Source organism: Bufo bufo, chromosome 4 (genome assembly GCF_905171765.1).
Source record: "Bufo bufo chromosome 4, aBufBuf1.1, whole genome shotgun sequence".
In the NCBI taxonomy this organism is placed as follows: Eukaryota; Metazoa; Chordata; class Amphibia; order Anura; family Bufonidae; genus Bufo; species Bufo bufo.
In genome coordinates this window covers 540,213,544-540,229,154 of record NC_053392.1, presented here as the reverse complement: position 1 = coordinate 540,229,154, position 15,611 = coordinate 540,213,544, and the positions used below count along the sequence as shown (strand labels likewise).

At 48.2% G+C, this 15,611-nt stretch overlaps 1 long non-coding RNA gene across 1 annotated transcript; it reads right to left on the bottom strand.

Annotated features, from left to right (window-relative positions):
* Positions 1 to 476: 476 nt before the first annotated feature.
* LOC120998502 lies at positions 477 to 10,653 on the bottom strand. The gene is made up of 3 exons (XR_005778412.1): positions 10,552 to 10,653; positions 5,886 to 5,890; positions 477 to 489 (listed from the first exon to the last, which is right to left on the bottom strand). It is a non-coding gene; the product is annotated as an uncharacterized LOC120998502 (long non-coding RNA).
* Positions 10,654 to 15,611: the final 4,958 nt, after the last annotated feature.

The window sequence follows — 15,611 nt, the reverse complement described above, 5'->3', positions numbered from 1 at the left end:
TGCTGTCTAATTACGATCTGCCGCCGGCAAACAACTGTGCAGCTTGGGGACGAGCAATGGGAAAGTGATCACTTCTTCCCATGCAGTGGACAAGATCACTGCATGTAATAGCAGTGGTCTCCTCCGCTAGCAATCAGACGATTGCCCGGGAAGGAACGCTTCCCTCCCGACAATCGTCTGCCTGATCAGGGTGTCTAATACACCCATTACATTTGTCTGCACCCTTTGGAAGGTTTGTTACATTTTATTGCAGAGATGAAATACTTACTCCTGGAATCAGACAATATGAATTGTCAACTTTGCTCAAGGATCATAAGGAAGAGATTGCTCCTAACTGGTCTGTATTCATGGTGAAGTAAAATAATTATTTATTTGGCATGCACTAATCGTCAATCTAAATTTACACCATTATAATTGGCAATTTATGAGCCCCAAAATACACCGATTTAAATGACACCTTGTAGCTATAGGGGTAGTTAGCAGTTTCACCTGAACTTGGTATTTAAAGGGGCCCAAACTCCCCTCTAACCACATAAGAAGCCACCAGTATTATAAATTACACGTGGTAGATGGGGTGCAGATTTTGTATCGGGGCCCACAAGCCTCATATTATGCCTTTGACCCGATGGAAGATGAACAAGAGTTAAAGATATGCACATCAGTCCTTATCTTGGTTATTTTTTATGAGAGATCAAGGGTCCATGTGCAAGGCAGATTCAAGTAAAAGTGAGGAGAGCTACTGTTTTTTCTTCTTATATCAGAAGCACAACTACAGCCACAGCTAATAAATCAACACCCGCCTGGGGCTAAAGTCAACATATGCTTTGAGTTTGAAAATCAAGCCATTCCATTGAGTTGAGAGAGTATCACATAGACATTTCTGCAGTCACTAGTTAAACATACTTAATAGTAATTCACTAAGCAGTAGCAGGCGCTACTGTATACTAAAAGCTATTATAAATGTACTCATACTACAGTTCTCAGAATAGATCACAAATAGTTTTTTCTTTGGATGTTCACTGATTGCCCCCCCCCCCCCCCCCAGCAAACTTAAAGGGGAACATTTAAAAAGACTGGAGCAGTGTTAAGTGCTGTGCGCCTGTGCCAATCTGGAAAAACTGTCCCACACTGTGGTCCTCATCATCTGTGGGCCCCATCCTTTCTGACAAGGACAAACTAAAAAGTTCCAGCCACAGTGACTCCATAACAGGGTCAGCCACAGTTTCCATATATGAGGACTAGAAAGAGCCCCTATAGTATGCAGTACTAGCAAAAGTGCTTTAAGGGGTGTTATCCACTGTGCCCTCATAGGAGTGCTAGTCATAGCCCTCCCACAAGTGCTAGCCACAGTTGTACGTATGTCCACATAGGACGTAATTTATGATGGAAAATTGGCAACAAGCCTAAACCTCTAGGGAGCGCACCCCGACGCGCGTTTCGCTCCATTCCCCCTACTCTACTTCATCGGGTATTGATCCGATATTTGCTGTTATTTGGCTGTATATGGGTTGTATTACATGCAATTGGTTTTCCATGCTATTATCTCCTTTACCCTTTTTTGGCTTATGTAACCCTTGCAGTTTTTACCTGTACCATTTGGAATGGACTTCCTCCTTCGGTTTTTGAGGAGTCCTTTTATGTCTTTTCATGCAATGTGCTGTTAAGCCATAATGATTATTTCCGAGGGGGGATTTTTTTACCTTGTGTACCTACTGGGGAGCTGCCTATTCACAGCGCTTACTGCATTGCTGCTATATATTAATTCATACCTTCAATTATTTATATACACTCACCTAAAGAATTATTAGGAACACCATACTAATACGGTGTTGGACCCCCTTTTGCCTTCAGAACTGCCTTAATTCTAAGTGGCATTGATTCCACAAGGTGCTGATAGCATTCTTTAGAAATGTTGGGCCATATTGATAGGATAGCATCTTGCAGTTGATGAAGATTTGAGGGATGCACATCCGGGGCACGAAGCTCCCGTTCCACCACATCCCAAAGATGCTCTATTGGGTTGAGATCTGGTGACTGTGGGGCCATTTTAGTACAGTGAACTCATTGTCATGTTCAAGAAACCAATTTGAAATGATTCGAGCTTTGTGACATGGTGCATTATCCTGCTGGAAGTAGCCATCAGAGGATGGGTACATGGTGGTCATGAAGGGATGGACATGGTCAGAAACAATGCTCAGGTAGCCCGTGGCATTTAAACGATGCCCAATTGGCACTAGGGGCCTAAAGTGTGCCCAGAAAACATCCCCCACACCATTACACCACCACCACCAGCCTGCACAGTGGTAACAAGGCATGATGGATACATGTTCTCATTCTGTTTACGCCAAATTCGGACTCTACCATTTGAATGTCTCAACAGAAATCGAGACTCATCAGACCAGGCAACATTTTTCCAGTCTTCAACAGTCCAATTTTGGTGAGCTCGTGCAAATTGTAGCCTCTTTTTCCTATTTGTAGTGGAGATGAGTGGTACCCGGTGGGGTCTTCTGCTGCTGTAGCCCATCCGCCTCAAGGTTGTGCGTGTTGTGGCTTCACCAATGCTTTGCTGCAGACCTCAACGTTGCTCTTCTATCAGCTTGAATCAGTCGGCCCATTCTCCTCTGACCTCTAGCATCCACAAGGCATTTTTACCCACAGGACTGCCACATACTGGATGTTTTTCCCTTTTCACACCATTCTTTGTAAACCCTAGAAATGGTTGTGCGTGAAAATCCCAGTAACTGAGCAGATTGTGAAATACTCAGAACAGCCCGTCTGGCACCAACAACCATGCCACGCTCAAAATTGCTTAAATCACCTTTCTTTCCCATTCTGACATTCAGTTTGGAGTTCAGGAGATTGTCTTGACCAGGAGCACCCCCCTAAATGCATTGAAGCAACTGCCATGTGATTGGTTGACTAGATAATTGCATTAATGAGAAATAAACCAGGTGTTCCTAATAATTCTTTAAGTGAGTGTATATGTTGTCTTTTATGATGTCATTTAATAACATATGTCATGATTATACATGTGTGTTCTTGATTTTTTGGTAATATTGAGTATATTTCCACACATTGTGTTTCATCTTTTTGATGATTATTTTGGTTGTAAAGATGAATTCTATAGCAGAGAGTGGCATGCTGCAGATTTAAAATACTCTCTTCGGGTCAATTTACACTGCAGATTTGCTAAAATCCCATCAACTTGGCTGGTACTGCCCAACACTGCGGATTTACTGAAGACAAATCCATGACGCCAAATCCGCAGGGTTTCCATCCTGTGGAGGCATGTGAGAGCCTGGCTGTGAGTTCATTTCTAGCATTGTTCAGACCCTGTTCACACACCACAGGCGTTTTTGTGGTAGGACCCCACGCTTGCTGAGACACCGTGACGTGGTGCATGAGGGGCTCCGATATGTTCCTGACTGGAAGATATTGGCAAAGTTCTCAGCTTTTAACATCGGCTTGAGGAATTAGCTAGTATTGTCAGTTGCGTATCATTTTGGTGCATTTTCTGCAGTGATTTGTGTATATATATTTTTTTATCTGCACAATGTATCATTTTGTGTAAGATGTCCTTGTGGTGCATGCGGTCTGCACCGGCATCCTCCATTGTACGCATTTTTTGCTGGGGATTGCTGTTGTCTGCGGACCGCATGCGGAGGAATTGCTCACTCGGTTATAGACGTGCTACAGTGTCTGGGTTTGGAGCATTTCCACCCGTTTAGGCCACTTTTTTCAGTGAGTTTTTTTCCATTCTGTGTGGACAAACCCTGAGGATATGTTCACACTGCTAAAAGAGACCTAAAAATTGTCATTTTCCGTTGCATAATATACGATCAAAAAGCTTCCCATTAACTTAAATGGGGAAAACACAACCATGAATACATGTTGGCGTTTGTGAAGGAGAGCCCTTTCACTATGGATTCGTTTGCACCTTTTTTTTTCGTATTTCCTTCATTTCGGCTGTTTGTTTGGTCCCCGAATGGAGACGGCCTCCCCTGGAATGCCAAGAACCCTGTATTGTTCTGTTCAGGAAAATCACATCAAAGGAGTGGTTTACAATACTGTATTGTTCTGTCCAGGAAAAATCACATCAAAGGAGTGGTTTACAATACTGTATTGTTCTGTCCTGGGGAAGTTGGAGGTTGGCTTAGTTTGTAACTCAATCATCTCCCAGGCTATGGGGAAGGGGGGTGTTCTGTGCACTGTATAATTGGATGCATGTGTGGCAATAAACTCAGACTTGTTTTACCCAGCATTAAGGCTTGGCTCATGTGTGGGGGTTATACTAGCCCGCCTGTATGGCATAATTGTGGTCCGGCTGAAGAAAAGGGGAACCCATGACGATGAGAGTTGATCAGACTGTCTCATTTGGTGGCAGCAGTGGGACTGTCCCTTTTCCATGTATCCAGGGCCGGCCTTAGGTGTTCAGGCGCCCTGTGCGAGCTAACCTTGCTTGTTGCTGGCATCATGGCATAGGCTGGCTGGCTATCCAACCAAGTAGTTACCAGCCCGCACACCCCAAAGGCAGGCCCTGGTGTGCCATAATTAATTTACCCTACTTTTCCCTCCATGGGCACAACAATGCCTATAACATAGTTCAGAAGGTGCTAGAAAACACAATGGGAAGATTTATCATTCCCCCTGCACCAGAATTGTGGCACTAAGAAGCCACACATTTTTGCACAAGCTTTGTTTTGCTCAAACAATTGTGACTTTTTGCTCAATCTTGCCACTTTGCTAAATTGGGCAGGGTATGGATCAGTTTTCTAGTGCATGTAAATTACTATAAGGTAACTTACCTTATAGTTCGGTTCGACAGTCTCCAGAGCAGTCCTTCAGTCTGTCTGGGCTAGGGCGGGCTGTAGTCGGCAGACCGTGACACGGTGAGTGACACAGGAACAAGCAGGATGCGAGCGGAGCGCCTGCTGCTCCAGTCCTACACACTGGCCAATCAGCAGCAGGATCTTTGCACAGCGAAAAGCTGATTGGCCAGTGTGAACTGTGAAATGCAGCAGACGTGCCAGACTCACAGCACGGAGAATCATCAGGTGACAGGTCAAACACATGGGAGGGGGCATCAGGTCAGACAGGTGAGGGGGCGGGGGGCCCGCCCCGAGGGAGAACACAAGTGCCACCTCGCCTGCCGCATATTACACTGCGAGCTGTCGGGCTGTCGGCCGCCCGGCGCCCCTATTGCTATGGCGCCCTGTGCAGCCGCACAGCCCGCACACCCCAAAGGACGGCTGCTACACCCAACTCAAGCGCAACACTTTGAAAGAAATACTGGAAGTACATGGGGGCAGTGCCAGCAATAAAGCCAAGCGTCTCATCATCAGCGAGCTAATGGAGCTGGACAGGGAGCACTTGGTCGTGGCAACCCCTGCTGTCCGTATGTAGGAAAGCAAAGTGGACAGAGAAATAAGGGAACGCTAGCGCTGTTCGGGCCAAACCCTTCGCCTAAGATTATCTTTCGCATCATTTATAGTGCGAATGAAAATGTGAACAAATGAAGAGAATTACAAATCTGTCTAGTGGAGGCACAGATAACTACAGTGTTTGTACAGAACAGTTCCCGAGTTAACCCCGAACAGTAGAAAATTCCTTTCAGCGCATTTAAAGCATTTGAGGAGCACACAAACGAAATTGATGGGTATTTGGCTGATTTCGAGAGACAATGTGCCCTGCACAAGGTAGCAGAGGGGGAATGGGTTCCAATTTTGGCTGGAAAATTGTCTGGAAAAGCAGCTGATGCCTTCAGAGCCATACCTGATCAGGACCTAAGTGGCTATGAGCGAGTAAAATTTAGAAATACCAGGAAAGCGGAGTCGGACTCGTACGCAGGGTGGGCTTGCCAGTTGCATAGGGCAGCCATAGACTACTGGACCTCGCTGTTTCCGGTGCAAGCAAGTGGGACACTACCGCAGGGACTGTCCACTGGAACAACCCCGACCGATTTGGAATCGTCCAGCAGGTACCAATGCCAGGGCAACAGTTCACTCAATTGATTACCCGGTCCCCACTACTTGGGAGGCCCGGGAGTTAACCAGAGAAGAGCCACGGGGGTTCCTTCATGAAGCCAATCCAGTAAAGGCAAAAATTTGCTCAACAATGACAACGAGCAGCCAGGCAAATCTATTGCTGTTCGGGTGGCAGGTCTATAGAATCCCTACTGCTCAGGTTCATTTGGATTGGGGTGTGGGGTCTGGAACTGTGAAGGTGCGGGTCATGAAGGATTTGCCTGCCGATGTGATACTCGGCAATGATTTGGGTCCTCTTTCGTCTGCCGTTATGCCCACACCCAACCAGTAGATTCACGCTGTAACTACCATAGCCCAGAGTCATGCTACAGAAAACCCCTCACAAACTTCGGAGACCCAGGTAAGATCCACTTCCCCGACAGCGACAGTAGAGTCCCTACCCTGGGATACCCCTGAGGATTTTGGGAAAGAGGTAGCGGGAGACCTCACCTTACTAAAATACCAGGAAAAATCTGTAACTGATCAAGGGGGACTGGAGGGGGAGCAGTATGTGTGGGAAGGTAGCAGATTGTATAGGCTAATCGATTCTAGGACGAATGTCTCAGGGCCCAAACAGAAATGTCAGCTAGTAGTTCCCCAAAAGTATAGGCAGGAGCTGTTGAGAATTGGGCACGACATCCCCTTAGCTGGCCATTTAGGAATTCGGCAGACACCATACCGGGTGACCCAAAACTTTTTCTGGCCGGGAATCTCTAATGATGTCCGACGATATTGTCAAACTTGTGAAGTATGCCAACAGGTGGGTAAGATTGATGACCACCCTAAAGCTAAAATGATTCCCATGCCCATCATTGAAGAACCTTTTAGTCGGGTAGTGGTGGATTTAATAGGGCCCCTGGCTCAACCTAGTCGCTCAGGTAAACATTATATCCTAACCATAGTGGATTATGCCACTAGGTACCCCGAAGCAGTAGCGGTGCCCAATATTGAGGCGTAGACAGTAGCAAATGCCCTGGTTAAGGTATTCTGAAGAGTAGGATTTCCCCGAGAATTTATATCTGATCAGGGTACCCAATTCACGGCCATAACCATAACACATCAACTATGGAAGGTCTGTGGGATAAAACCTCTGATAAGCTCACCGTATCACTCCCAGACTAATGGTCTCTGTGGTCGCTGAAGACGTTTGCGGCCGCTTACAAAGATTGGGAGTGTTTCCTGCCTCACCTCCTCTTTCCTTATAGGGAGGTGCTTCAGGAATCGACGGGCTTCTCGCCCTTTGAGCTTTTATATGGGTGGCGAGTGAGGGGACCCCTCGATCTTATTAAGGAGCAATGGGAGTGCAGCATCCCACTAGTGTACGTGGGCACTGCTAAAGTTTATTATGTCATATGTTGCATCATGCTGTATTTTATTCTTATGTGAAATCCCTGTTACCAGGCTGTCAGGTGCACTACACACATTACACCACTAGACGGGGGTAGCACCACTGTATATATAGCACAGTTCAGGCCTAGTTAGGGAGTGTTCAGAGTGTGGGAGTTGAAGAAGGAGATGGAGTGAGGAACAAGGGGGAAGGAGAGGTCCCCTCTCCTCTCAGCTCTCTCTTAGGCTCCACGGTCCAGAGGAGCCAATTTATATCTCAGTGTCAAGCCAGGAACAGAGGTGAAGTCTGTATTCTACCGTCTACTCTTCCGGAGTGTCAAGTGGATATTACAAAGTTTATTGTGGAAAGACAAAGGAAGGACAATAGCCATTATTCTGGGCTCTAGACGCCTTTGTATCAAGGTGAAGGATTTATTAGCTTCCGGCAACCTCACCGTTATTTTAAGGACAAATAAGATATCTGTTGCATCACTTGTGTGTAGAAGATAAAGACTTGAACTACCTCTACTGAGACTGAAGCAAGGCAAAGAGCTGATTAACACTGAGTACACCACTACTTATGATAGCCTGAGATCTAACTACACGTACAGCCTGTTACTGGGATTTACCACATCCAACCTGCATGTTCATAAGAGACTGTTTCATAACTGGACGTAAACTGTTATCAAGAACCTGGTTACAGTAAAGTTCTCAGCTGGATTCAAACCTGCCTCATTCTTCTATCTCCATACTACCACTATTCTCATCATTTTGCACCATCTGTGGCAGACGCAGCACTATGAAATGTCTTTTGTGCTGTGGCATTAGAAGAATTTTGATATCTCTGACTTTTAGTCTAACCAGACTGTTTGTTACTCTGTAATTCCTCTAGCGCCGTTCTATGGAAACAGTAGGTTTAAAGAGCACACCAAATGCTTGAAATAACTTCTTTATTAACTTCAACTTTTCTTCATATAACACTGCCGCCTCCGCAGCAGATATTCCATGTACAAAACACGTGTTGAAAAGATATCACAAGATGGCAGTATGCATACGATGGTGGTTCAACTGTTCAATCTTCTTATTCAACATAAAATGGTGGATATATTTCTCTCTTGAGTATCTGTACTCTCACTTTAAGTTATTTAAGCACTTTATGATCTCTCTGAGAGGTATATCTGAGGTCTAACTAATAGTTCACTTGCAGAATGCAGTTAGCAGTGACTATTTGCAGTTTGGTTGAGTATGATCTGGTATGGTTGTATGCAATTTGGATTGCAATATGGAATCTGAATGCTTGCAATTTGTAGCTTGCAATTTAAATTTGCAATTGTATGGTTGCAATTAAATTTGGTGGAACTGTAAGTAAACACATATATATCTAGTTCAGTATACAGTTCTAAACACAATACTAACAATATGAACATTATATAACTGTTTAACTACCTATTTTGGCCTCTTGTTCCGATAAAACTCAGCTCTCAGTGGAGTGAATGTCTCTTCAGCTCCTGTCTCTGGTGAAAAATGATTCTATCAGCAGGAGCTGGGGGAATTCCCAGACAGGCTGTCTGTGATTGGTGAAAACTCTTGCTGTGTGAGAAGCTGGCTGTGATTGGTCTAGACTTCTGCCCAGTAACAACAGATTAACACTATGCTTTCTGTTGTTTCTGCTGTGTCACTGAGCTTACCTTATATTGCAAAATGAATCTTAGCCTGTTGGGGACACATGACGTACCGGTACGGCATGATGTCCCGGTACTTAAGGACACATGACGTACCGGTACGTCATGTGTAGTTCTGATCACCGCCGGGCGGTGATCGGAACTGGGTGCCTGCTGAAATCATTAAGCAGGCACTCTGGGACAATGCGCGGGGGGTCCTGTGACCCCCCCTCCCCGTGTCGGCGATCGCAGCAAACCGCAGGTCAATTCAGACCTGCGGTTTGCTGCGTTTCCGGGTTATTCAGGTCGGGGTTATTCAGGTCACCAATCACCATCCTGCGATCCTGAGAGGTGATGGTGACATCACCTCTCAGGATCGGCTGATTGGCTGCAGGGGCGGGCGCTTTAAATTATTACAGCGCTCCTCTCTCCTCGGCTCCCGGACACAGAAAGGAGGAGGAGAGGAGCGCTGCAATAATTTAAAGCGCCCGTCCGCCCCTGCAGCCAATCAGATGCATCGTTCTTCTAACCCAGCACCCCATTCTGACCCTCCACAGTGCCATCTGGCACTAAAAGGTATTCAGGGAAAGGCTAGGGAAAGGTTAGGTTAGGCAGGGATATTCAGGGAAAGTTTAGTTTTTGGTTGCATCACCCTAAATTGGGTGTCTAGGGTCCACAGCACAGCTGTGTGACCCTAGACCCCCCCAGGGGTGCTGCAACTTGCCCCCCTGCCCCCCCCCCCACAACTTTTTGGGGGCGCAAGCAGTTTTTTTTTTGTTCTGCGTACGCTGACTGTGGCCAGCACTCTTAGCGTCCGGCCACTGCTAGCGCATCGCACACCCCACCGCTGATCAACTCCGGACGGTTGATCAGCGAGTTTTAATAAAATAAAATAAAAATTCACATTTTTGAATTTCCACGCACGCACACACACTCCCCTATGGCCCGCCGGATGTTCTCGGCCGAGGAGGCATACGCCCAACTTGCCTCCGAGTCTGAGAGCCCCAGTGAGGATGAGGATGACCCCACTTTCCTTTTGTCATCCGCGTCCTCCTCATCATCTAGCGATGATGATGAGCCCCCAAGGCGGCAGAGCAAGGGGACCGCCATGCTAGGGACCCTGTGGCCCACACTAGTACGAGCAGCTCTGGGGCTCGTACTAGTTTTCCGGCCAACCAGTTAAGTCCACCAGAGCCCCCTAATGGTGAACTTGCATGGTGTACCCCAGAGTATTTTGAGCTTGCGATTCCTGATTTTGTAGGCCAACCAGGAATCCAGATTTGCACAGTGGGCTTCACTGAATACGACTACTTTAGTCTTTTTTTCAGTGACCACTTTGTAAATCTGATGGTGGAGCAAACAAACCTGTATACCCAACAGTTCGTTGCTCAACTTTTTGTCTAGGGCCGGTGGCTGGACTCCGGTCAGTGCAGCCGAGATGAGGACGTTTTGGGGCCTCGTGCTGCACATGGGCCTAGTCAAAAAACCTAGTGTCAGCCATTACTGGAGTGGGGAAACCCCCTCCTTGCTCCGTCGCCTACCTGGTTGAGCCTGCCAGTAGCATATGCTTGTCTCAAAGATTAAGCCATGCACCTGTAAGTACGCACGGCCGGTACAGTGAAACTGCGAATGGCTCATTAAAGGACGTCCTCTACCAGACCCCACTTTACAGTACGGCCATGAAACGCTCCCGGTTTAGGCCATCCGGAAATGCCTGCATTATGCAGATAATGCAGCATGTCCCCCCCAAGGTGATCCTGCCTATGACCGCCTGTACAAAATCATGCCGGTCATCGATCACTTTGGGGCCAAATTATTGGAGGCCTGTGTACCTGGAAGGGAGTCTCTCATTGCTTTCAAGGGGAGACTCATTTTCCGCCAGTATGTTCCCTCTAAGCGGGCGAGGTACGGCGTGAATCTGTACAAACTTTGTGAGAGCACCTCAGGGTACACTTACAAGTTTTGTGTGTATGAGGAGTGAGATTCCTTTATTGAACCCCCAGAATGTCCCCCCACTCTGGGTGTTAGCAGGAAACTTGTGTGGGACCTTATGCACCCACTGCTAGATAAGGGTTACCACCTGTACGTGGATAACTTTTATACTAGTATCCCCTTGTTCCAGTCCCTCGCCACCAGATCCACGTCCGCTTGTGGGACTGTGCGGAAAAATCAACACGGCCTCCCTACCCCCCTCCAGGTACCTATCCCCAGGGGTGAGACCCGTGCCCTTACCAGTGGAAACCTGTTGCTTGTCAGATATAAGGACAAGAGGGATGTTCTTGTACGGTCCACAATTCACGGTAACGGCATCACCCCTGTCCCTGTGCGAGGTACCGCAGCAATGGTCCTAAAGCCCGATTGTATCGTCGACTACAATCGGTATATGGGAGGAGTTGATCTCTCTGATCAAGTCCTCAAGCCATATAATGCCATGCGCAAAACTCAGGCATGGTACAAAAAAGTTTTGATCTACTTGGTACAGGTTGCCTTGTACAACTCTTTTGTGCTGTCCCGGAGTGCTGGCAACACAGGTAAATTCCTTCAGTTCTATGAGGCAGTCCTCAAGGCCCTGATCTTTTCTGACCGGGAAAGAGCAGGCCGGAGTACCTCGGGAACTGGAGGCGCCCGGATCGTCCCTGGCCAACACTTTCCAGGTGTGGTCCCCCATACTGTAAAGAAGGGACGGACCCAAAAAAGGTGCAGAGTGTGACACAGAAGGGGGATACGGAAGGACACCACCACTCAGTGTGACATGTGGCCCGATCATCCGGGCCTCTGCATTATTGGTTGCTTCAGGGAGTACCACAGTTCCATGGAGTACTAAATTTATATTCCCCTTCCCCAATTTAGCCACTGACAATCGGAAAAAAAAACTATGGTTCTCAGACTTGATGTCACAGGACGCCGGCAACGTGCGTCCTTCCCCTTGCGCCGCCGACGTCCTGTTCCTCTCCGCCGGCTGCAGGAGGCGCCCTTTGTGCAGAACGGGGAGCCGCTCGTCGTCTCCGCTGCGATGGCAACGGAGGGCGGAGCGCGCCCGGCCGCACACTCCTTCTATGTGCGGCCTGCGTCCTCTGCTGCCAGGATACCTGTGTGGGCTGAGCGCCGAGCCGGACACTCGGCACTCAGCTATCAGTCCTGGGACAGGTCATGTGGCGCTGGCCACGTCACATGACCTGGCCACAGGTTGCCTGTGATATTGTTTATATAGGCTCTTGATACTCTGCTCCATTGCTCTTGTATTTGACCGACGGCTAGTTATTTGACCACGCTCCTGCTTCTCCCTTGCACTCTGACGCGAACTCCAGGTTTTGACCTCCGGCTTGTTATTGGTATTTGTGAAGGACTTTTATGCAATTGCCTATATGCTTCAGTTTGATTCTCTCCCTGCTATTTTGAGGACTATATTGTTCGGTTCCAAATGTCAAGAATGAATGTATTCGTGTACCGGACAATGATGTTGAGATTATGTTTGTATGTGGGATAGAAAGTACTTGTGTGAAATTGTTAAGAATTGTAAATGTTCTGGCCAGCAGATAATTGAGCTGTGTGTATTGGTAAAACTCAATTGTCTAGCCTGGCCCAGAGGAGGAGTTTTATGCTGCATAAATTGTGAGTTCTGTGTACCAGTAAATCAGTCTTGTTCCAGCATTAAGTTGACTCATGTGTGGATTATTCGGCGATTCCAGGGATATTCCTACTCGTGGAATATTGGGTGATTTTCTTTTATAGGAAGAAGGGAATGCTTGACGAGGATATTTTCTACTACCGTCACAATTGGTGGCAGCAGTGGGATTTTCCCTTCTACTTTCCTTTACACCAGGATTCCAAGCAGACACTGGGAACAGTGAATGGAAGGCTGGTACACCCCGCTTAAAAGAAAAACACTGAAAGAACTACTGGAAGTCCGTGGAAGGATTGCTAGCAACAAAACCAAGCGGGTCATTATAGCAGAATTAATGGAGCTAGACCAGGAGAACTTGGTTGCATCAACGCCAGCAGTACAAGAGATGGAGACACCAGTGATTCAGGAGGAGGAATCACCAGCCAACAAGGCAATGAGAGAGAAGCTAGCATGGTTCGGTCCGAACCCAACGGCGGATGTGGTGCTGAAAGTGATGAACCTGTTAGCGGAGGAGGCTAAACAAATAAGAGACGCAGAGCTACAGTTAAAATTGGCAGCAGTCCAACAAGCAGCCGCACATTCTCCAAACAGTGAGTACAGCACAGCAGACACAAGGAAGATTCCGTTTAGCGCTTTTAAAGCTTTTGATGAAAAAGACTGTGACATTGATAATTACCTGGCAGATTTTGAGCGACAATGTAACCTGCACCGTATAGATAGAGGAGAGTGGGTCGCAATATTGTCAGGCAAACTGTCAGGCAAAGCTTCTGATGCTTTCCGGACCGTGCCAGAGCAGGAGATCCATAGCTACGCCAGGGTTAAAGAAGTGCTCCTGGCTCGTTATGCAGTAACCCCAGAGTCCTACCGACAAAAGTTCAGGGACTCACGCAAAACCACGAAAGACTCTCACGTGGAATGGGCATGCCAGTTATCCCTGTCGGCCTCTAACTGGGTCAACAGCAGCCAGGCCACCTCCGCAGAGGACATTTTACAACTAATGCTCCTGGAACAATTTTACAATCACATCCAGACGGATGTCAAAGACTGGGTGAGAGATCGCAGGCCCATGACTCTACCAGAGGCCGCTAAGTTGGCGGATGAATATGCGGATACTCGCAAGAAGAAACTGGTCACACCACGGGTACAACCTCCACGACCAACGGTGCCCTCACACCCACCAGCCGCTAGATACCAACCTCCTAACAGACCGGTGACATCTAGCCCTCGCTATCCACGCCAGGAGGACAATGAACAACGCTGCTTCCAGTGCAAACAGCTGGGTCACTACAAGCAGAATTGCCCCATGGACAACAACACCAGGTCAAATTGGTCTCGACCTGGGTACCGCCCACCAGCAGCAGCCCATTGTGTAGACTCGGCTTGGGATCCCCAGGAACTGGGTCAGGAAGAACCATTGGGCACCCTTTACGAAGCCCTCATGGTACAATCTGTTATTACGGACAACAGGAAACACCATTGTCAGCTGGTCATGGTTAACGGAAAAACCGCCCGGGGATTAAGAGACAGTGGGGCAACCATCACGTTGGTACAAAGACACCTTATTAAGGCATCAGAGAAACCGGGGAAATCAATTGCTGTGAGAGTGGCAGGGGGAGCAGTATACCGTATTCCTACTGCACAGGTACACCTAGACTGGGGTGCGGGAGCTGGCAATGTTCATGTGGGCGTCATGAAAGACTTACCTTCTGAAGTCATCCTGGGCAACGACATTGGCCCCCTGACTTCGGCGTTCGCCTCTACCCCCGCTCAGGAGGCCCACGCAGTAACCACCAGAGCACAAAGTCGCGCTGCCGAGAGCCATCCGCTTCCTACTGAGACCCAGGTAAGCCAACCCAACCTACCCTTGACTGTAGAACCCCTACCCTGGGACACCCCAGAGGATTTTGGGCGGGAGGTGACCGGAGACCCTTCCCTCAGAAAGTATCGAGAGAAAGCCAGGAGGGGCCAAGGGGGGTTAGAGAAGGAGCAATTTATCTGGGAGGAAGGCCGCTTGTACAGGCTCACCGAGACCCGGGGTAATACACCAGGGCCTAAGCAAAAACGCCAGCTGGTAGTTCCCCGGAAATACCGCCAGGAGTTATTGAGGATTGGGCACGACGTACCCTTGGCAGGCCATTTGGGAATACGCAAGACAGGGTATCGGATAACCCAGAACTTCTTCTGGCCTGGGGTGTCCGACGACGTCAGGGCGTATTGTCAAACGTGCGAGGTATGCTAACGTATAGGTAAAAAGGGAGACCACCCAAAGGCTAAACTAGTTTCCATGCCCATTATTGAAGAACCGTTCACAAGGGTAGCCGTGGACATTATAGGGCCCCTGGCCCAACCTAGCCGTTCCGGCAAGCGGTATATACTCACCATAGTAGACTACGCCACCCGTTACCCCGAAGCGGTAGCTCTCTCTAACATACAGGCTGAGACCGTAGCAGAGGCCCTAGTTAAAGTATTTTCCCGAGTAGGCTTTCCCAAGGAGGTTCTGTCCGACCAAGGTACCCAATTCACGGCCGAGGTAACCCAGCAGATATGGAAAACCTGTGGAGTTAAATCCCTGACTAGCTCCCCATACCATCCCCAGACTAACGGCCTGTGCGAGCGCTTCAACGGAACGCTAAAGCAAATGTTGAAGTCGTTCACGGGGGCATACAAGGATTGGGAGCGATTCCTGCCACACCTTCTCTTTGCCTACCGAGAGGTGCCGCAGGAATCGACCGGATTCTCACCCTTCGAACTTCTCTATGGGAGGCGGGTGAGGGGGCCCTTAGATCTCATCAAGGATCACTGGGAGGGGCAGACAGAGATTGAGGGGACCCCGGTTGTACCTTATGTCCTGGAGCTGAGGGACCGCATGGAGGAATTAGCCCAGACAGTGCGAGAGAACCTCCGGGCGGCCCAACAGCGCCAGAGGGTATGGTATGACCGACGGGCTAGGCACCGGAGCTTTCAGATAGGCCAAAA